This window comes from Anarhichas minor, unplaced genomic scaffold, assembly GCF_050575085.1.
Source record: "Anarhichas minor isolate MPS153535 unplaced genomic scaffold, ASM5057508v1 ptg000063l, whole genome shotgun sequence".
Lineage (NCBI taxonomy): Eukaryota > Metazoa > Chordata > Actinopteri > Perciformes > Anarhichadidae > Anarhichas > Anarhichas minor.
In genome coordinates, this window is record NW_027466509.1 from 237734 (window position 1) to 259538 (window position 21805).

General features: G+C 42.4%; 1 protein-coding gene across 1 annotated transcript in view; it reads right to left on the bottom strand.

Annotated features, from left to right (window-relative positions):
• The window catches only part of apba1a (amyloid beta (A4) precursor protein-binding, family A, member 1a), a 62245-nt gene that overhangs the window by 28242 nt on the left and 12198 nt on the right, over positions 1–21805 (bottom strand). The window contains exon 2 of the mRNA XM_076078122.1: positions 1830–1897. The gene's annotated coding sequence lies outside the window, so the exon portion shown is untranslated. The remainder of the gene's footprint in view (positions 1–1829; positions 1898–21805) is intronic.

Sequence of the window (21805 nt, forward strand, 5' to 3'; positions counted from 1 at the left end):
ACCTCCTAATAACCTCATGATGACGTCACAGCTACGGTTATTTGTTTCTATGGTGTAACAATACACGTATTCGTATTAAACCGTTTGGTACGAGGCTTACCAACCGAACAATACATTTGAATAATACTAGTGCATTTGGAAAATGCAGAAGCTTAAATTGTGGGAAACATAATGTTTTCTGCGCTCACGTAGGAGACAACGGGCTGTGACCTCTGAACCCAGAACAAAAAAACAAAACCTGCCGCAGGCTGACACACCAGACTCAGGTCTCACTAACTATTCCCCTGGCACTATATAAACTCTGGTCCTGCAGTCTGGGGTTGTCAGGTCGTACCGTCTTTCACCCGCTTCAACCCCGTAGCATCTTCTGCCTCGAGCGCCTGCCTCCGGTGTCCGTCGGTCCGGGAATCCCCCGTGCCCTCCATTGTGTTAACGGACTACACACCGTCGATCTGCCTGCCCTCCGGTGTCGGACCACGGGACTCACACCGTCGATCTGCCTGCCCTCCGGTGTCGGACCACGGGACTCACACCGTCGATCTGCCTGCCCTCCGGTGTCGGACCACGGGCTCCACACCGTCCTGTCTTTATTCTGGTGTAATAAAACCTATTATATCAACTTCTGTCTCCTGTGGTCTTGCTATTGGGTCCTAACCGTGAACTCCCGTGACACAAGAAGTATATTTAAATTGCATCTCTTACACACATGAAGATAAAGTTGTGAACACCGGCTGAATATCTATGATCAGAATCATTATAACTGTGTTATAACTGCTGCTGTGTAAAGGGAACACTGCTGCTAACAAGAACCTGAAGTGTTTAAAGTGTTTACACCAAATGTTATTGACCTGTTGTTCATATAGCAGTACTTTAAAATAAAAGTGCTCAATACACTACTTTTGAATTCATTATTGAACTTTGCCATAACAATGAGATTAATCGCAAAAATATCATGCGATTAATCGCGATTAAAAATTGTAATCGTTGCCCAGCACTACTTCTTATATATATACAGTTTATGTCTCCAACACGCACCTGGCACATGACGTATTCCTGTTCTACACTCTTCCACTGATCAACAGGTGGCGCTTACATGCCAACTAATTTAGGGAAGATGGTGTTTTTCAAGCTTTTAAGAAAAAGCAATTTAGCAAATGACACATCCCTTCCTGTGAGCTCTCACCTGAAGAGACGTCAGGTCCTCATGAGGCAGAGCTGATCAGCTGTCAGCTGGCTCCTCAATGACTGCTAATGGTTGGGAGTTTGTATTTGAATTTATTAATAAATAATACAAATTATTTTGCAGTTGCCTCTGCCAGCACAGCCTCTGTATACCACAGTCTGTATATGTACTGCTACACTCATTGTATGTGTTGGTATTCTGTTTGTTAACTCATTATTCAATATTTCACATTGATGATTAGAACGTCGAACAGTTTGTGGAAATGATTTAGTAGGTCAAACTTTATCTTACATCAAAGAATAGTTTCTATTAAAAATGTTATTGCTGAAACACTCTCTCTCTGACTTTAATATTATACATGATCATTTAAAAATTAAAAGGAAAAATTCTATATAATGAAGGGAACAATGGTTGTAAAGTTCATACTGTCCATGTCAGTGAGGGTCCTCCTCCAGCCAAATATTTGTGGCCTTGCGGACTGTATGCATAGCAAGCCCACCCTTGGGGACAATAAAGTATATATGATCTTATCTATATGATACATCTTTAAAGGAACACAGAGACAGCCGAGTGGTGATGAACTCCTGGCGAACAGCGTTGTGGTGTATTACCGTAAGTACTGTAAGTTTGACGGCAGCTCACTCACCTTTTGTTGTCAGCTGAACGTTGACCGCAGTAGGTTTAGATTCGGTGATGTTTCTTCTGAAGTCTAACCTGTAACAGAGAAGAAGAAGTCTAATTACAACATGAGTGCAGTCGACAATAAGAGCAGACAACTGTCTATCAAATCTAACTGTAACACGCCCAAGTCTATAATGCATTATAAACATACTTAAAATGCATTATGATCTACTTACAGCACTTCATACTGACAGTTCATTCATAAAGATTATTTATGCTTTGCAAGGACCATAGTGTTTTATAACTCACAGTTTTAATACATTATAATCTTTTAATCATAAATTATAATCACAGCTGTATATTTAAGACTTTAAGGTAAAAATACATTTTACATTTTGTGTGTTATTCTTGCAGTTAATCATATTTGTTTCACTTTACTTAAAGCACACAATGACCACAGCCAGTGATTATAATGCATTATAAAAAGTATGATATAAGCATGATAATAATGGTAAGTATAATAAAAAGAATGTCAGTGAGTGACCACCAATTATGAAATATTATGAAACTTGACCTTATAAGTTATTATAAAATGCTAGTGTGTTAGGATTTGTGTTATAAAGCAGGGCCTGTATGAGTGCTTACAACTATGATTATACAGTGCTATGAGCATATTAGAATGCATTATATGCATGTTTATAAAGCGTTCTAGACATGGACGTCGTAGAACGTGTTACCAAGCTAACGTCTCAGAGAACCTCAGGAACTAAGCAGAGCTCTACATGAACACTAGAAGAGGAGAGACTCTGCTGCAGAATAACAAAGCAGGGAGATGTTTTCTTCTGTCCTTGTTTAAATGTGAATATTAACTCTGAGGATGTCCCCCCCTCTCACACACACACACACACACAGTACAGCTCACAGCTTGTCAGAGGGATGTTGACTCTACTGAGAGCTGTAACCCAGATGTCCTCTGCATGGAGAAGATAAGAGAAAGAGAGAGAGAGAGAGAGAGAGAGAGAGAGAGAGAGAGAGAGAGAGAGAGAGAGAGAGAGAGAGAGAGAGAGAGAGAGAGATGTCTTCCAGAGGCTTCAACACATCAGTGTTACACAAATAAACGTCAGAGTTCACAATTTATTTTTTTTATTGCACCTTTGTGGTCGACACGCTCTTACGTAGGAAATGAACTATGCTTATTCCGGGTTTAAAAACACATATGGTATTTTGCCTAAAATGCTAAATAATGGTTAGAATCAATCGAATATTACTGTCAAGAAATAATATTGTGCTCAGTCAAAATGTCCCGCTTATGACTGATTCAACCCTTCGCCAACAAAAATTCCCATTCTACTAAACTGCATTCTCAATTATGTTTTCGAGGGAAATGTATTTTCTCGCAGATTACAGTCGCAGTTTCAAACACGAAATGTACGCTGTCAATTGAAAATAAATTAATAAATTCTAAAAAACTATTTGTTAGGTTTAGTTAAGTAAGTAAGATTTATTTATAAAGCACTTTTACATCACAAAGTGTTTAACAGGAGCAGAATTACAAGCATAAGAAACACAACGTGACCATATAAGGGCCAATAGTTTACATACACACAGAAAGTACAAACATAAAACATGGTTTAAAAGCAGGTCCAGGACATGAGTTGTTTGTCAAACGCCAGTCTAAGCAGGTGTGTTTTGAGCTGATGCTGGAATGAGTTCACAGAATCTGCGAGGCGTAGAGGTGCAGGCAGAGCATTCCACAGCCTCGGTGCTACTGCCTCAAAGGCTCGGTCACCACGGGTCTTAAGGCGAGTGCGTGGGACAGACAGAAGACCTAACACGTCTGACCTGAGAGCGCGGGCGGGTGAATACGGGTGAAGTAGATCACCCTTATCCATTATTTAAACATCATGGTTTGGCATAAAATGTTTGTTAGGTAATTTAAGTTAAGGACTTAACTTTAAATTTAACATTATAAACAGTAGGGGTGGGAATCACCAGAGATCCCGCGATACGATATTATCATGATACTGCGATATTCTGAGTATTGCGATAACATAGGCCTATATTGCGATTTATTACTTTTTTCAACTTCAAATTATGTCCCCAAAGGAAAACTGTGTCAACATGTTTTATCTAATAAGATAAAGTTTTCAGTCTGTTCATCTCACTTCAATCATTTTTATTGCAGCAGAATATGATTGTCAAGCAGACAGACTGACCAACAATGTCATAAATGTTGCATGAACCTGACAAACTGTTTGTATTACTACATAGTCCAACTTAACTAAATGCAAACGTGTGGACTCAGTATATGAACTATAACTTATATAAGTAGGATATAAGAGTTATATAACTCAGTATAACTTGAGATGCGTGGACGTCGAGGGCAGAGAGACAGTTATGCGCTGCACTCTCCCCATGAGCCTGGCTACTGTTGGCAGATTTAACCCCATTGTGAGGCCAGATGTCTCTATCTTTGTTTTGACCAACTTCCTACCAATCACGCTGACCCGGGACCTTTGCTGACCTCACCAGAAAACAACTCAGCACCATCTAGTGGACTGAAAAAGCAATTGATTTGATTTTTCTAAAACAAAACAAAAAAAACAACATTTTTAAATAGTTTATATAATAAAAGATCGATACTTGGCGTCCGTGTATCGATACAATATCGCCACGCAAAATATCGCGATACTATGCTGTATCGATTTTTTTCCCCACCCCTAATAAACAGATGTAATCCAATTGAAGGCTTTTCACTTAAAACTACGCAATCTTTCATAATTTTGGACCATTTTTATTACTGTAGTTAAAGCCCAAAAAGCTTAAAGACAAAACTTGTCTTGACAAAAATAGTTGAATAACTATTACATATACATATCACAGCCTTTGACTAGGCTGGCAATATATCAAAATGATATTGACATCGTGATTATCATGAGATGATCTAGATATCGTCTTAGATTGTAGATATCGTTATACCACCAATACCAGTATTTTGTTCAACCCTACTATATCGTTGCAATATCAGTGTCGAGGTATTTGGTCAGAAACATATTTGATTTTCTCCAAATCTCGCAACTACTTTCATCTGAACATTTCATTCTTACATTGTGGAAATGTTTGCCCTGTAAAGTCATATTCTGAAAATCAAAAGCGTAGATTCAGAAAACTGAACTTCATTTCATCAGTGAGTAACATTAGTCAACAACCAGCTCCGCCCGGCGTTCTGACGTTCTGACCGGTGGATGATTGGCTCTGATCGGTGATATCATGTACTGCTTCAGCAGGACGTGAACATTGTATCGATAAATTACAGCTCCCTCGTTCTCAGGTCCAGATGCTCTCCACGCTGTTTTTACGCCTTATTGCAGGAAAACCCTGTTCTTAGAGAAACAAACTTGAACATCAACACACTGTCTGTCGAAGAGGTCGGAGGTTCATATGAGACTGTCACTGTATACATTTCTTTTTTTTTAACTTTCCATTGTGCTTCAACAACAGGCCTACAAAAAAAACACTTCCTGAATCTGAAAGTTTTGAAAAGCATACTGACAACTTCACTGCAGGAGTTGAGCTCAATGGTTTTTGTTCTGATGGCAGAAAGGTCATGGGGACGATCACAAACCATCACAAGCAATCAGTTTGGTACATTTGACCCATTAGTTCCAATAAAACTGAAAGCATGAAGTCAGCTGAGGCGGAGAGGGACTCCAATGCTCAATGGGTCGAAAAATACAGAATCCAGAAAAATGAATTTGGCACCAGAGCATCTTTCATTGGAATGACAGTTCTCACATCAATTATCATTGGTGGTGTAACGGATCACAGATCGATCCGTGATCGGTTCGGATCACCCCTCAGGTTTTTTGTTTTTTTTTACAGTGTAATCATCATAGTGTGTAATAAAGTTCTACTGCTGCGGTTCCTTTTCAAGTAACAAGTACCTGAATATCAATGCAGAGTGTCAGTGAACAGGTATAAAGCAGTAGTGTGTTCAGTGAACGGAGCAGGTTAGAAGCATTTAACGGCGGAAGTCATGGCGAGCGAGGAACTTGAGAAGCCCCCGGCGTCATTTAAGTCGCAAGTTTGCGAGCATTTTGTCTTCCCTGTAACTTATAATGATGGATGAGGGTGGTGGACGAAAGCGTTACAGTATGTAGGAGTTGTTTGAAGAGAAAGACACACGATAACGGCAATACATCGGGAATGTCCACACATATGAAAAACCACCATCCCGGTCTGTCAGCGACGGGGGACAAGCCACAACAACAACAACCAGGTTTCATGTCCTGGCCCCACAGTGGTGGAATGAACTCCCCACTGACCTCAGGACAGCGGAGTCGCTGCCCATCTTTCATCAGGCTGAAGACTCACCTCTTCAAGAAGGCCTACCTGAGCCTTCCACTTAGCACTTACTAAGCATCTATTGTGTTCATACTAGCTTATTGCACTTATTGTTTTCATATTAGTTTGTGGCACTTATTGCATTAGTTTGTTTCTGCACTGTACGTTGGTTCTGGTTTATGCTCTTAGATGCTTGTTTAAAGGAGATGCACTTATGACTTCCGGTGACTAGTAGTTCTCTCGAAAACCGATGTCGAATACACTTATTGTAAGTCGCTTTGGATAAAAGCGTCTGCTAAATGACTGTAATGAAATGTAACGTATCATCGCGGCATTTAAGAAAGCGTTTGTGGCAGAATCAGACCGGGCTAAAGCTATTACAGCATCTATTGGGGTCTTTATTGCTGCAGACATGAGGCCATTCTCCGGTGTGGAAAACAAAGGATTTCAGAATCTGGTTAAAGTGCTTGAGCCACGCTACGAAATCCCCTCACGCACCCACTTCAGTAAGAAGATCGTTCACGGCCTCTATGAAGAGGGAAAGACTGACCGCTCACTTCATCACGGCGGAGTGGAGATTTAAGGTCCGGTGCTGCAGACACGCCCCCTCTGTGAGAGTTAACTGACACTTCGCTAAGCCCCACCCCCCCACTACAACTCCGTCAAGCTGTCGGAGCTACCCTTTAGCCCACACTGTCAGTAAGTGCATTTCCTGAATAAGTACTATTCCATTTTTGAGAAACCAAAAAAGTGATTTCAGAGAGAAGCAGACAGAAGGGTTTACAAAATGTGTTTGAAGGATATATTCAGGATGTCAAACTGATTCAGCAGAGAAAACAAGTTAGAAGATAGAAGCTAAAGCTACAGATCACAGTGTAAAAGTGAAGCACCACTTAACGAAAGAGGGCAGATCTTTATTCACTATTACGATCATTAAAAAGCAAAAGCAGTAGCTGGCGTAACGTTAGCTCCACAGATTGTTACGTAAAAACGTAAAATTTTAGAAACGTGCATCTCCTTCCAACCTCTCCGGGTAACGAGTATCGCTACTACACGACGTTTAACCATGACTAGCTTCCAATCCACTGAATCAGCCTGAACATGAAGAACATCTGAAACAATACACCCTGTCATGGACCCTGGCCCTGACCAGACCTGACCTACGCTAAGATTGGCCAGTTTGCGTTCGAGGGCGGGACTTAGCCAAAGAGTTAAATTATTGGAGTCAGGTCCTGTTGTGTTAACATAAACCCAACTCGACCAACATACAGGGGTAGTATACATTACAATGCAGCTCTACTTAATCATGCTAAGCCATGCCAGTGTAACACGTCTAGCAGAAGAGAATGTTTCATTTGAAGGCTGGCGCATGGCTGTGCTTCATCTCCCTCTCAGTCTCAGAGCACAGGCGTTGGCAGGACTGCTGGTTGTCATGGAAACCACTGGGTAATCGCTCTCTGTGGGAGGGCAGATGAGGAGGTGACCTCTCCAGGGGCCAGCATCGGTCTCCCACCTCCTCCAACCGCCGCCTGCCCTTTACCTCCCGCTATCAGAATGTTGATGGGAGAGTCGATGTGTAGGGGGATTGGCAGTTCATCTCCTGTTTGTGTTGATTTTATCCGTCCTCGTGCTATGAAGTCACTACTGTGGAGTTTTCTTATTTGTCTGTGATGCTCTGCACAGTGGTCATCGCTGTGTGGTGTTTTAACGCCTCAATACTTGGAGCTGTTTTGTCCCGACATGGGGTGTCATTCAACACCTGCAGAGGGAAAGAACCGCTTATTCTTGGGAAACAAGTAAAACATTCACGCAGCATAGTTGACCTACACTGTGTCAATGTCAGTTAATTTTCTAAATTCCATGATATGAAACCTCACCCTCACACAATGTCAAATAAATGCTGTTGATGCCACCAAATTGTTTTGAAAGCTGTTTTTTTTTTTTCTCACTATCAATTCATGCCTTGATGTTCAGGTAACAATTTAGCAAAACAGTACTGTTAGCTGTGAGTGAACGAGAACGATATAAGGGGCCAATCACACTGAGACGCGTCGCAAGAAACGTGTCGCCCGCAAAAACATGGTTTTCCTATGATACAGAATTTTTAAGCGGTTTTCAGGAGATTTTTAAGACGTGCATGAAGTTAAAATATTCCCATTTCTTCAGCACCAGGCACAGACACGTCACAATGTCACAATTGACCGAGGCAGCCAATCAAATTAAGCAAGAGGCGGGCTTTACTACTTTACCACTGACTTCCTGTTTTGATGGCACAGAGCTGGTGCAGACGCGTGCATAGAGCATATCTGTTGCGTGAAGCTGATGTCAATGTGACCGAGCAGACCTGTCTTCCGGACTTGTCCGCTTGGTCACTACGCCTCAAGTGGCAGCACAGTGAACTACTGCACACATGTGGAATGCGTCCTCCAAGTTGACAGTATGGACAGAACTAGTACCAGTCCATGGTGTCTGCAGCTGTCCGCGTACACGTCCGTTTGGGAGTGTAACCGATGCTTAAATCTTGCGAGTGACAAAACGCATCGGATACACTTGCGGTCTAGTCAGATTCAATAGTGGGTCGTATTCATTCAATCAAACATTACAGCAGTAGTTGTTGCCAACACACCTGATGGAGATCTGCACTCTACTGGGTGCACTTTCTCAGTTTATCAGCGTATATAATATGTAAAGTTCCTTTATTTAACTGCATTTATAGCAGCTTTAGTAGTTGATGATGTATTTGCTGTACTGATCACGTTTCAGTGGAGGTTAAGAGACGCCAGAAGGAGACGTTTTAAACCCGTCCTCCCCGCCATGATCATGGGAAACTTACGGTCTCTCCCCAACAACATGGACGAGTTATTAGCACACGAGTTATCAGAGGGGTTTACCCGGAGAGTAGCCTTGTGGTGTTTACGGAGACATGGCTAACGGAGCTAACTCCGGACACGCATGCTACACTGGACGGGTTCCGTATCATACAGGCGGACAGGACAACGGAGAGCGGTAAGAGGTCTGGCAGTGTTTGTTAACAATAGATGGTGTAACTCTGGGCACATCACTATTAAAGAGCAGACCTGTACCAAGCATTGAGCTGTTCGCCGTTGGCATGAGGCCAAGCTACCTACCGAGGGAATTCTCGCATGTTATCGCGATAGCTGCGTACGTTCCCCCCTCTGCTAACGCTGAGGCGGCCTGTGACGTCATCCACTCGGCGACAAGCAGGCTGCTGACACAACACCCCAGTGCCTTCCTCCTTCTCTCTGGTGACTTTAATCATGCCCTTCCGTCCTCCACTCACAGTTTTGTCCACATTCACCCAGTATGTCACATGCCACACCAGAGACAATAAAACACTGGATCTCTTCTATGCCAACACCAAGGAGGCATACACTTCATCACCTCTCCCTCCCCTGGGAAGATCTGACCACAACCTGGTGCACATCCGGCCTGTGTACAAACCTCTTGTACCAAGGCAGCCAGCTGTGACTCGCACAGTAAAAAGATGGTTTGACGAAGCCGAGGAGGCTCTAAGGACTGTTTTGACTCTACTGTGTGGGAAGTATTCAGTGATGACCATGGGGAGGACATTGACAATCTCACTCACTGCATAACGGACTACATCAACTTCTGTGTGGAGAACACCGTACCCACCAGGACTGTACGGTGTTTCTCCAACAGCAAACTTTGGATCACTCCTGAAATAAAGGCCCTCCTCAAGGAGAAGAAGAGGGTCTTTAGATCAGGAAACAAGGAGGAGCTGAAGACTGTTGAATAATTAATTATTGAATTCAGGGAATAATGATGTTTAGATTAACATCCTTTGTTATCCTTTTGTTCTTCCTTCTCATATTAAGATCAAAATTCCTTCAAACCGAATATTCTTCATGCTAGACATAAAGAATTATATAATACGTCTACGAAACAACAAACAAGACCGTTAGGCTCTGCAGCATCTCCGGCTATAGTTTTTTACCACTGATACTAATTACAGATCACACAATAGCCGAAGATGCTGTATGGTATTGTGCATACATTATATCCCAAGACCAATAGCTTTCCACACCCCTAACAAATACCTCATTTCAAATACTGTAAGCCTGAACTGTCTTAAAACTAGAGTCTCACATTATTCAACATCCAAAGTGGTGTGGGAGGTAAGAAGGGGAGAAGAGAGTCTATAATTAGGTTCTGACTTAAGGGGATTCATTAGTAGGAAGTAGTGGTGCAACGGATCATAAAACTCACGGTTCAGATCGGATCAGAGTCACGGATCGGATCAGCACAAAAGAAAAAAGGGAGTACATTTTTTACCGCTGATAGTATTTGCTAATCATTGCTGATCCATATTGTTGTTTAATTATACAGCTGGTCTACAAGGATCCAGACTATCTTTCTGCCACCGTCCCGAAATTCATTTCAACCACTCTGAAGTCAGTTTAAACCATCAAACATTCTAAATGTTATCGTTATAGTCGTCTATAGTGGGTTTTTTCTTCATAAAATTACATAATTCAAATGATAAGGAAATAAAAGATTGTATGTTATGGATTAAAACAAGTCTTTTCATTAGTAGTTTTAAGGATGTATTATAATCTGTTGATAGTTAATGTAAACAGGTTATAGTTCATCTCTAATATCTATTTATGTTGCTGTGAAAACATCTCCTTCAAACTGCTGGATTTATTCAAGTTTCTCACCAACACTACATTTTACAGATTACATGTGAACACATCATGATTACGTTATAATGTACCTTCAGCCAGTACTCATGTTCACTGAACAGAGCCTGAAGGCATCATAATGTAACTGAACTGATCTGTCAGTTGTTTACAATGTAACATTATCAGAGATCAGCAATTAGAAAAGCATAAATGCAGATGTCCTGATTGCATATCGTCAGTAAAACTTTATTTCACACTGATGGCTGTTTTTCCTCCACCTACACCTCCTCTTATCATGAATGAGCAGCAGGGTTCTACCTGCTGGGCTACTGAGGGAAGACAGACCGACGGGGCCTTTACAGGAAAAACTGGAGCTGTTAAGGAGGATATCAGAGCTGAAACAACCCTGTGATGTTTGTGCTGATTGTCGAGATGCTCTGAGAAAGGTCACTGATTGGAATGTTTGCAATCCTGTAAATAAATGATGGGAATGGGAGTGGCACTGGAGTGCAGGAGCACTGGCCCACAGTCTACAAGATGCAACAGGATTCAAGCCATAGAGGAAGAAAAACTCTCACATCCCCATCACACAGCCCTCTATGTAGGAGCCATAATCATGAAAGAAGGGCCCTCACTGGCTTCCCACCAGCAAACAAGTCCAATTGACTTCCTTAGAACGAACAATACAGCCAAAGGAAAATTGAGCATCCCTGTGCTACGGATTATGAATTGTTCCTCTCTTGATTCGCACGCCTTGGCAAGGCAATCTGACTCCAGTCCGTGAACACCGGAGCTCATCTCGGATGGTTGCTCAGCCCCCTCCTGTTCATGCTGTACACCCACGACTGCAAACCTTAGACATGAGACACAGAAAACCTAAAATGGTCATCAAACGTCTCCATCCTGATGAAAAAAGCTCAAAAACGGATGATATTCTTAAGGAAAGTTTTACAGAGGAGCAATTAAAATCATCCTGACTGGAACTATTATGAAGTGGCGTGGGATGTCCACATCACTGGTACCATCTACTGAGCATCAGTGATATTGGTGACAAGAGGAGCCTGCAAAGAGCACAGAGGATAATAAAAGACAAAACCCACCCAGACACAACCTGTTCACCTGCTGCCGTCTGGAAAGAGACACAGAAGAATCAGCTGCCGTACCAGCAGACTGCTGCATGTGGGAAATGCATGACTTTCAGTGTGCTGACTCTGCTTTCACCAGACTTTATTAAAATTGTCCACAAACACTCAGGAGCAGAGTCTCCAACAATGAAAGTGCCCGTTTCTGTTCATAAGATTCTCCTCAACACATAAATCGATTGATCAAAAGGCATTGTAGATACCAGCTTTACATCACACTGAATAAACCGTGCTGTATATAGTTGCAGTGTATAAATGCCCTGATATTAACAATGCATTTCTCTGAGTTAATAAAACATGAGGCCATGAAACATTGAAAATGCAAAATAGGGCTGAGGCGTCTGAATGTCCCCACAGCATCTTTCAAGTCTCCCCTCCGTTCTTTTTCACAGGAGTTAGTTTAGAAGTGTGTGATTTACACACTAACTGCAGTCAGGAGCTGTGGGTGGCTGAACAGTGAATGTAACAATCATCCACAGTGCAGCAGACAGGCTGACAGCAATGCAATACACTGAGACCTGAGTTCCTACCCCCCATTTCAGCTCAGCCTCTGTTCCAATACAATTTAGTTCTCAGTATATTTTGGAACAACTGGTTCCACTTATCCATCATGGTATTATCATCAGTGGAAATTATGTTATGTTATTATGAATGGACAAAATAACCAGATAGGAGCGTCTGCTTTTAGCCTATCCAGCAGTTCAATAATTGGCCAATCAAAGTACTTTATCACAATAACGCAAAATCAAATAATAATCCATTATTACCTATTAATTCAGACACGATAATTTTATGGTAACATTGCCCATAGTCTGATACACTCAGAGGTAATAGAGGAACAATTTACAAAGTATAAATGGTACGGTAAAATCTGATAATTGACAGTTTACAAATCTATATTGTTTGACAGTCAACCGTATATTGTAAATAATTGCACACTGGGTGAACCTTCCCCAGTTTATTACTTACATCGAGATAAATAAATAATGTTGGCAACGTATGTTTCTGCAAGCCACTGGATGCACTGCATGTCGATGTTTCTAAACCAAAAATATGATTCATAAAAAAACGTTTCATATCACAATTGCATAAACACACAATGCCATGTGGTTAACGTTGCGTAACGATTGGTTAGGTTTCAAAACTACTTGGTTAAGTTAAGAAAAAAATCAACGGTCTGCGTTAAAATGATAATGCAACAGCGTAATAAATAACCACTGCCCTTAGCTGACTTTCTTGCGTAACATTACAGAACAAGAGGTCTTGCAGGAATGCAAAGAAAAAACGACTTTCATATTACATCCATATTCCATATTATCGTAAAAAAAACATCCATATTCAACGAACTGTATCTATGATTTACAAAATGTATAGACTGTCTCTCTACAGTCAATCCAGAGTAGAAACAAATCAAACATATCTTCATACAGTATGCTACAGTTGTCTCCTGAGTAAGAAAAGGTATGCTAACGTATCAATGTTACACTGTATACCGCCGGTGTTGTCCCCAAGGTGAGGTTGATCATTCAACAAGAGTTGCACCACAAAAGCAATGCTGACCAAAGCAGATGCATCCGCTCACATCTGTTTGAATGAAATCGAAATGAACAGCTCGTCTCATCGGGCTGCATCTTGAATCCATCCAGCAAAATAGAAAAATACAAACCTTTGACCAGCACAGAAAAACGTTCTCTCAGTGCGTCTCAGCTTCTACGCTCCTTCATGACTGCGCTTTTAAAAAGGTGAACTTGTCGCCTCGGGCTGTCTCTAATGCTCAAGGAGGCAGAAACTTACATCATCAAATGGATCCAGCCTGTTACCATTTCCCCATGTATTTGCCAAAGAGTATCCCCACTGGGGGGAAATCAAGTCTCTTGCTCACTGACACACACACACACACACACACACACACACACACACACACACACACACACACACACACACACACACACACACACACACACACACACACACACACACACACACACACACACACACACACACACACACACAAGCGGGAAGTGTTCAGAGCAAATAGAGATGCCATTTGCCGGTGGCGAGGGGCTCCTTTTCCTAGGTCTGCCAAAATGTCCACTTTATTTTATCCTCCTTTTGTCTCAGCGGGCGGCGGACTGCAGGCTGCCACAGTTGCTGTCCACTGACACAAAGGGCCTGAGACGGGCAGGTTGAAGATAAAGCTGGTGGGCAGCGGGGGAGCCGTCCGCTTATGAACGGACATCCGACAAAGCAGCAAACACTTATGATCTCGGAAGGGAAAGGGATTTTTCTACAACATCCCAATTCCACATGTTGTTTTTAGAAATATAAAGAGCTCTAACTGACATTTATTATATATACATATACATATATATATATATATATATTCATGGCTCCAGACTGGCGCTCCCTGCTGCAGTTCATATTTTTTTTTCCATCTTAACTGCATTACTTATAAATGGTTTGTTAATAGAAAATTTACAGAAATAACAATGTGCTGTTTTATTTTAAAGAAAAAGTCAAAAAGTGAAGCAGTGCTTTAAGAGAAAAAACACATGTGAAATAATGCTTTTTTAAAAACATTTTTCACTATGTTTAAAACATAGACATAAAATGTTAATTTTATCTATATTTTTCCAGTAGCAAGAGAACGGGACAACATTTAAAAGCAGACAGAGTGAAAGTGAAAGTGACGGCCAGGGCTCATTATTACCAACAAAGATGAAGAAACTGTTGGCGGAAAGGTCAAATGTCCGTTATGTGGAAGCAGTTTGGTGATGAGGTTCAGACAAAGACAAACAATGAGGGGAAACTCTATCAACATATCAGCTGGAAAGATACAGAACCAAACAATGTGTAACAAAACAAACGTTGGCTTTGGGCAACAAAACTAACGTTGGCTTTAGGCAACAAAACTAACGTTGGCTTTAGGCAACAAAACTAACGTTGGCTTTAGGCAACAAAACTAACGTTGGCTTTAGGCAACAAAACTAACGCTGGCTTTAGGCAACAAAACTAACGTTGGCTTTAGGCAACAAAACTAACGCTGGCTTTAGGCAACAAAGCTAACGCTGGCTTTAGGCAACAAAGCTAACGTTGGCTTTAGGCAACAAAACTAACGCTGGCTTTAGGCAACAAAGCTAACGCTGGCTTTAGGCAACAAAGCTAACGTTGGCTTTGGGCAACAAAGCTAACGCTGGCTTTAGGCAACAAAACTAACGCTGGCTTTAGGCAACAAAACTAACGCTGGCTTTAGGCAACAAAACTAACGTTGGCTTTAGGCAACAAAACTAACGCTGGCTTTAGGCAACAAAGCTAACGCTGGCTTTAGGCAACAAAACTAACGCTGGCTTTAGGCAACAAAACTAACGCTGGCTTTAGGCAACAAAGCTAACGCTGGCTTTAGGCAACAAAGCTAACGTTGGCTTTAGGCAACAAAACTAACGTTGGCTTTAGGCAACAAAACTAACGTTGGCTTTGGGCAACAAAACTAACGTTGGCTTTGGGCAACAAAACTAACGTTGGCTTTAGGTAACAAAACTAACGCTGGCTTTAGGCAACAAAACTAACGTTGGCTTTGGGCAACAAAACTAACGTTGGCTTTAGGCAACAAAACTAACGCTGGCTTTAGGCAACAAAGCTAACGTTGGCTTTAGGCAACAAAGCTAACGTTGGCTTTAGGCAACAAAGCTAACGTTGGCTTTAGGCAACAAAACTAACGCTGGCTTTAGGCAACAAAGCTAACGCTGGCTTTAGGCAACAAAGCTAACGTTGGCTTTAGGCAACAAAACTAACGTTGGCTTTAGGCAACAAAACTAACGTTGGCTTTGGGCAACAAAACTAACGTTGGCTTTGGGCAACAAAACTAACGTTGGCTTTAGGCAACAAAACTAACGCTGGCTTTGGGCAACAAAACTAACATTGGCTTTAGGCAACAAAACTAACGCTGGCTTTAGGCAACAAAACTAACGTTGGCTTTGGGCAACAAAACTAACGTTGGCTTTAGGCAACAAAACTAACGCTGGCTTTAGGCAACAAAGCTAACGTTGGCTTAAGGCAACAAAGCTAACGTTGGCTTTAGGCAACAAAACTAACGCTGGCTTTAGGCAACAAAGCTAACGCTGGCTTTAGGCAACAAAGCTAACGTTGGCTTTAGGCAACAAAACTAACGTTGGCTTTGGGCAACAAAACTAACGTTGGCTTTGGGCAACAAAACTAACGTTGGCTTTGGGCAACAAAACTAACGTTGGCTTTAGGCAACAAAACTAACGCTGGCTTTAGGCAACAAAACTAACGTTGGCTTTGGGCAACAAAACTAACGTTGGCTTTAGGCAACAAAACTAACGCTGGCTTTAGGCAACAAAGCTAACGTTGGCTTTAGGCAACAAAGCTAACGTTGGCTTAAGGCAACAAAACTAACGTTGGCTTTAGGCAACAAAGCTAACGTTGGCTTTAGGCAACAAAGCTAACGTTGGCTTAAGGCAACAAAACTAACGTTGGCTTTAGGCAACAAAGCTAACGTTGGCTTTAGGCAACAAAACTAACGTTGGCTTTAGGCAACAAAACTAACGTTGGCTTTAGGCAACAAAACTAACGTTGGCTTTAGGCAACAAAGCTAACGTTGGCTTTAGGCAACAAAGCTAACGTTGGCTTTAGGCAACAAAGCTAACGTTGGCTTTAGGCAACAAAGCTAACGTTGGCTTTAGGCAACAAAGCTAACGTTGGCTTTAGGCAACAAAGCTAACGTTGGCTTTAGGCACAGCTTGTCATTGTTTGCCGCATGGCACAGCGCTAGAGTTGGACAGGTGTAAACATCTCCAAACCATTTTGATATCAAGCCAAACACAGGATCGCTACATTGAATATAACCAATAAGTGACTAAGGACCATCTCCACCAAAACTCGAAAGGAGCAGCTTGCCACTGAAACGAGAATAGTTGGTCCACCTGAAAGGTCAGCCCCCATTTATTAAGTGAGCCTGGGCTGACTCCCTTTACTTTAATCAGAAGGTGGCAAGCAAGACTCTTGAGGAGTTATAGCATTCAGTCACACACAGACGGCAACCTCCGGTTGTGTCGAGTGAAGCCAATGTGGAAATGTCTTAAAACTTGTATTCTCTCTAGTATCCATCAGGGGGCGACTCCTCTGGTGAAACAAAAGACAGATTGTATAGAAGTCTATGAGAAAATGACTCTACTTCGCTCTTGATTTATTACCTCAGTAAACATTGTAAACATGAGTTTATGGTCTCAATCTCTAGTTTCAAGTCTTCTTCAATACAGCATGATGTTCATTTAGTAAATTATGGTCCATCTAGAGTCAGATAGACCATAAAGCAGGGGATGCTTTAGGCTTACTGTGATTGACAGGTCGCTGACGCTACCAGAGACGTATATGGCGTCTTTATGTCACTCCTCCGCATTCTAAAAATGGTCACTTATGTTCATTGTTTGCGAAGTAAACAACATGGCGACAGCCATAATCCAAGATGGCGACGGCGAAATCGCCAAACTCAAGGCTTCAAAACGTCAGTCCACAAACCAATGGGTGACGTCAAGATGACTAGTCCACTTCTTATACACAGTCTATGGTCACACAGTCTCTAACATTAGAGGGCCACTGGGCTTGCAACACACTAGCTGGCTCGCCCCCCAAAGAACAAAACAAACTTGCAATCATGTTGCCGGACCTCGGTTCTGCATTAAATTGTGTCAGACACTAGTTGCTCCGTTAGTCCGTTTATGAACAAACATAATACTATATTAATTAGGGGTGCAACGGATCACAAACCTCACGGTTCGGATCACGGTTTTTGAGTCACGGTTTGGATCAGCAAAGAAAAGGGGAGGAGACAAATATAACTTTGGTTTCCATTTATTAATTAAAAAAACTTCAAGAACACTTAAAGCAAAGAACTTTGGGCTCTTTGGACTCTTACATAAAAACAAAAATATTGAAGATGTCCAATTTGAAACAAAATGAAATAAATAAAACATTCAAGAATACTCAATTCTGTTACATTTAAGTGCGACATGAGGTATGTTGATACCCTCGTCCTTTGATCAATATTGAAAGAAAGAAACAGCCAGTGTCTACAGCATCAAAAAAGAAAGAGAGCAGACCGGAGCTAGCTTCCACTGAACTGAACTGCTCGGCAACAACTTGGGTCTATGTTTACTTCCTGTCAGGTTATGTCATTTAAATACACAATAATGTTTACCATTACTTTGAAATGGTCTACAACTTTAAAAATGTTTTCAAAAAGATGAGAATATCTACATTGTCTGGGGAGAGGGTCGACCTTTCTGTGGTGACCTGGATATTACTATTGGACCTGTCTAGCTTCACTCTGCTGCTTCTGTCAGCACCTGCACCAGGTGTGTGTCCGTGTGACTCTCCCAGAGGGGGCGTGTCTACAGCACCTGTCTGTGTGACTCTCCCAGAGGGGGCGTGTCTGCAGCACCTGTCTGTGTGACTCTCACAGAGGGGGCGTGTCTGCAGCACCTGTCTGTGTGACTCTACCAGAGGGGGCGTGTCTACAGCGCTGGACTATGAATCTCCACTCTGCCGTGATGAAGTGAGCGGTCACAGTCACGTAGCTCTCTGTTACCCTGGAGGTCCACCCGACTGGGGTGGTGGCGCTTCAAACTGTACTGCCGTTGTCATTTGTCTTTCTCTTTAAACAACGCCTACATACCGTAACGCTTTTGTCCACCACCCTTATCCCGTCAAAGTTACAGGGAAGACAAAATGCTTCTAAACTTGCAACTTAAATGACACTGGGGGCTTCTGACGCTCCTCCGCTCGCCATGACTTTCACCGTTAAATGCTTCTAACCTGCTCCGTTCACGTGAGCACACTACTGCTTTATATCTGTTCACTGACACTCTGCATTGATATTCAGGGACTTGTTACTTAAAAATGAACAGCAGCAGTAAAACTGTATTTCACACTATGATGATTACACTGTAAAAAAAAAAAAAATCTGCGGTTCACAAGTGTGCCAAACCATGAGGGGTGATCCGAACCATGAGGGGTGATCCGAACCATGAGGGGTGATCCGAACCGTGATCCGTTACACAACTAATATTAATCATGTTATCCTATTTGTAATGCAGTACTTTACAAGGATTTAGCGCCGTGAACCCCGTCGGCACAGGTAGCTGATTTAAGTCACATTTAAACTTGCCAGAACTGGACATAATGACAATTAAGGGTTCAGCCGGTTTGCATAAAATCAACCCGGTGTAATCTCGGCAAAACAGGAAATCGACACAACTCTACTCGGCGTGACTACCCTCCTTCTGCTTTTGGGTTTCACAAAGATAGACTCAGCTTGGATCTAGCTCTTGGAAAACAGTAAAAAGGGCATTTTACTGTAAAACTGTGTACAATACAAAACACTTCACAGTTCAGAGCTACAGCAGAGCTGAGATGCTTCTTCATGTGTCAGAATAGATTAAAATAGAGATTTTTGGGCTGTCAACATGCAGATTAAGGGCCATCGGGGAGGCTTGTGTGAGGAATACAAGTAATGTGCATGTTTTATAGAAGCGAAGAAGGGCAGACAAAGGTTCTCTGCACTATGACGGACATAGAGCCGCCTAAACTGCGATATGACGGGGGTAGCAGCTCCTGGAGCCTTGGGCATTCCTGGATTCACTGTTCTTCATCCATCTATCACCTCACATTTGTCAAGAGCCGAGGGCCGAGGTTGTGTCACCATTTTCATCACCTCGAAAAACAATGTGCCTCCCTGGTGGTATGTTGTTGCATGCACTAATGTACGGCAAATCTAATGTGCACTTTACAAAGATTATTTTCTTACACGTCAAACATTTATATGATAATTTGAACAGCTGGATGTCATTTTTATGGTTCTAAACGTCTTTTACTGTTGTGATATTTTTATCTTTCAGGGGTAATAAAAAGCATTATTTCCTCTCTAAAGGCAGAAGTTCTTTAGAAAAGTGGAGGAAGTGTCTTAAACCTGCATTCTATCTACTGGCCAGCAGGGGGCGACTCCTCTGGTTTCAAAAGAAGTTATTACCTCAGTAAACATTGTAAACATGAGTTTATGGTCTCAATCTCTAGTTTCAAGTCTTCTTCAATGCAGCATGATGTTCATTTAGTAAATTATGGTCAATTTAGAGTCAAATAGAGGGCGGGGCTACCTTGTGATTGACAGGTTGTAACCACAGCGTTGTCTGGTCAGGGAGTTCTATGTGTTTTTGTCTTTGAACTTGAACCCTGTCCCAGTGGGTTTTCAGTTCATGAAAGTTAACTGTAACATTTTAGTCATCTAAAAATGTCTTATTAAGAGTTTGGTTATACTTAGCTCCACCCTCTCGTGTCACTTCTGGTTGCAAAATACCAAGCTTGCGAATACTAAAAACCAGGCTGGTAGGTCAGGAGGTAGTGAACTGCTTCAAGGAGCCAGCCAGAGTGCCCCACTGGCAAAAAATCCTTCCAGTGCGCTGGATGTTTATGTTGACTATGTTGACTCAAAGTATACGGGATGGAAGGAACCATTAAAAAAGGTATTGTGTTTTTTTTAGTGCTGGGCAAGTTAACGCGTTAATTTCGGGGTTAACGTGTTATGGTCTGGCTCTTGAACCACAACAAAACGTAACGAAAACTCAGGCACGGTGCTAAATAAAGAAACCACCTTTATTAGAAAAAGGTCGGGACAGTTCAAAGTGCACAACAGGAGAGCATTCTCGCAGCATCCCAGACGGTGTAACTGCTCCCCCTAAACACTCCGTGTCGCACACCAGGTGTCAGGGAAAAGAAGCCCTCCCCCTCCTCCGGATGGGGCGGGTCTTGTAGGGCGAAGGCGTTGGCCAGCTGCCTCCAATCTTCCTGATGGCCCTGGGCCGTCACCCCCCCCCCCCCCCCCCCCATAAAGACAGGGTCCCCACAGGCCCCTGGACATCACCCATGCCCACATCTCATCCCTTCAGCTACTTCGTCATCTCCCATCTCAGCTACTGGTACCTTGAAGCAATCTTTAAAAGAGACAGACAACAAAGTTGAAAGAAACATGATGCACAATTACTGACATGGGGCCCTGGACAATGCGTCAGCAACAATATTGTCCTTCCCTTTAATGTGACGTATCTCTAGAGAGTATGCCTGAAAAAACAGGGACCATCTTATGAGTCTCTGATTTGGACAGAGTAGTGAGTTCAAAAATGTTAAAGGGTTGTGGTCCGTGTAAACTACCACAGGCCCTGAACCCACATACACCTCAAACTGCTGTAACGACCAAATCAACGCCAAAGCTTCTTTTTCTATTACGGAATAGTTTAACTGGTGCTTGTTGAACTTCTTGGAGAAGAAACTCACGGGTCTGTCAATACCCAATTCGTCCTCTTGCATCAGCACCCCACCTGCACCCACATGACTGGCATCAACTTGCAGCTTAAAACTGCTATCCATTCGTGGTGCAGTGAGAACCGGAGAATCACAAAGGATCAGCTTTACAGCATCGAAAGCCCTTTGACAACCAGCGGACCAAATATACTCTACCTTACCCTTCAGTAGGTCTGTCAGCGGCGCCACTACAGTCGAAAAATTACGACAGAAAGCTCTGTAATAACCAACCAAACCTAAAAATTTCATCAGTTCTTTCTTTGTCGCCGGCGGCGGATACCAGTCCATGGCTTGCACCTTTGCCCGCAGAGGGCACACCTCTCCTTGCCCGACCTGTCGACCCAGGTATGTCACGGTTGCTTTAGCAAACTCACACTTCGCCAGATTAACGGTAATGCGAGCCTCAAGTAAGCGACCGAACAACGCTTTTACACGCTCCACGTGTGAAGACCACGAATCTGAGTACACGACGACATCGT